Source organism: Panthera uncia, chromosome E1 (assembly GCF_023721935.1).
Source record: "Panthera uncia isolate 11264 chromosome E1, Puncia_PCG_1.0, whole genome shotgun sequence".
NCBI classification, from domain to species: domain Eukaryota; kingdom Metazoa; phylum Chordata; class Mammalia; order Carnivora; family Felidae; genus Panthera; species Panthera uncia.
Genome location: NC_064814.1, coordinates 9,465,867 through 9,468,459, shown reverse-complemented (window position 1 = coordinate 9,468,459; position 2,593 = coordinate 9,465,867).

Below are 2,593 nucleotides of genomic sequence, written 5' to 3'. Positions count from 1 at the left end.
TAAGATTCCCTCTCTCTCTCTCACTCTCTCTCTGCCCTCCCTCGCTCACACGCACTCTCTATCTCTCTCATACATACGTACGTACATAAATACATGGAAAGAAGTTCTGACACATACATGGATGAACCTTGAAGACTTTCGAGATGAAAATGAAGACGAAACTTGAATGCTAAATTAAGTCAGTCGGTCACAAAAGGACAAATACCGTATGATTCCACTTACATGGGGAACCTACAGTAGTCAAATTCCTAGAGAAAGAATGATGGTTCCCAGGAGCTGAGGGGAGAGGGGACTGGGGAATGGATTTGTGTTTAATGGGTACAGAGTTTCACCGGGAAGATGGAAAGTTCCGCAGATGGATGATGGTCAGTGATGGCTGCACAACAGTGTGAATGTACCTAATGCAACTGAAGTGTACACTTACAAATGGCCAAAATGGTAAGTGTTCTGTAGATTTTACCCCAATAAAACATGGTTAACACAAAATTCCAGAGAATACTCATCTCTGGGATGAAAATAGGAGATGCAATTGGAGAGGTACACACATGAGTCTTCTGGGACATGATAATGTGCTTCCTCAGCCTGGTAATAGATTCACAAGTGTTGATTTTATTGTTGTTGTTGTCTTTAATTTTTTTTTAATGTTTATTTCTGAGAGAGAGAGAGGGAGTGCAAGTGGGGGCGGGAACAGAAAGAGAGGGAGACACAGAATCCGAAGCAGTCTCCGGGCTCCGAGCTGTCAGCACAGAGCCCAACATGGGACTCAAACTCACGAACAGCGAGATTATGACCTGAGCCGAAGTTAGACACTCAACCGACTGAACCACCCAGGTGTCCCTTATTTTTGGTTTTTTTAAGTAAACATAGATTTTCATGCATGATTTTGTATGCATGCCATATTTCTCTTAAAATTTTAAACACATATTGGGGCGCCTGAGTGGCTCAGTCGGTTAAGCATCTGACTTCGCCTCAGGTCATGATCTCGTGATTCGTGAGTTCGAGCCCCGTGTTGGGCTCTGGGCTGACAGCTCAGAGCCTGGAGCTGCTTCAGATTCTGTGTCTCCCTCTCTCTGCCCCTCCGCTGCTTGCACTCTGTCTCTCGCATTGTCTCAAAAGTAAATAAAATTAAAAAAAAAAATTTAAACACCTATAAACACAGGTAGCAAAACAATAATGAAAAGCAAGGGAAGTTATAGACACAAATGCAGGATAATGGTTACCTCTGGGGGGAGAGGGAAGGAAGGCGATCTGGAAGGGGACCCCAGGGAACTTCAGAGGTCATGTTGATTTTTGTTTTCTACAACTGGGTAGTGGGATACACATGGGTGTCCCTCACATCATGATTATTTAGTCCTTACATATATTTTGCAAATATTCATTTTTATTTATTCAAATAGTTAATAAGTGTAATTTGTAAAGAAAACCCTAATACATGTGTATATTTTTTTAACTTGTGGCTTTATTTGTAAATCTGGCTTGTGTCAAACACTGAGGCCAGCTACTTGATCGAACTACTTGTCCCAGCTGCTTCTTTCCTAATACCTTAGTGGTGCCCCGGGATGACCACAGTGGTCTGAAAAAGTGCTTGTGATGTAATAAACAGACAACCTCAGTACATAATAAACTATCACTCTCCTGTATGCTGGTGGTTAAAAGGAGAGCGTGCCCTCCTTTGGGGCATATTAAAGGCTTACTGAAGATCCTCCAGTTCCTTACAGGGTAGAAATTGGGCCACCATGTCCCTTGGCTGCATTCAGCCCATTAGCTCTCTCTGCCTTTTTCCCCAACATCAACAACAACAAAAAAACAACACATAAAATACAACCACGTAAAAGATCTTGTCACAGTTGACAAAGGAAACAATTTTCTAGGATGAAGTACCAACAATCTCTATTATATCAGAAAGTGAGTAGGGTTGGGGTGCCTGGGTGGCTCAGTCAGTTGGGTGTCCGACTTCGGCTCAGGTCATGATCTCAAGGTTCGTGAGTTCGAGCCCCACGTCGGGCTCTGTGCTGACAGCTCAGAGCCTGGAGCCTGCTTCAGATTCTGTGTCTCCTCTCTCTGCCCCTCCCCTGCTCATGCTCTTTCTCTCTCTCTCTCTCTCTCTCTCTCTCTCAAAAATAAATAACAAAAATAAATAAGCATTAAAAAATTTAAAAAAAAAAGTGAGTAGGGCTTATGGTTGGTGGGGGGGGGCGCAGAGGGCCATCTTGGGCCCTCACAGTCACAAAAGAGCTCAAACTTAGATCTTTGACCTCACCTATAATGAGATTGCAATACAATCACAAAGACACACACACACACAAACTGAGGGTTGATGGAGTAAGGTGGGTGGGAGATGGGTTAGATGGGTGATGGAAATCAAGGAGGGCACTTGTGATGAGCACTGGGTGTTGTATGTAAGCGATGAGCCACTAAATTCTGCTCCTGAAACCAATATTGCTCTGTATGTCAACTAACTAGAATTTAAATTAAAAAATTTTTAAAAGACACACAAAAAAGATGAAAACATTTGTTATGCAGTTTTAAGTATATGTCTCAATAGCAGACCACACTTCCCTAAGAGTGAATGGTTGTTGTAAGTCTTATCGTT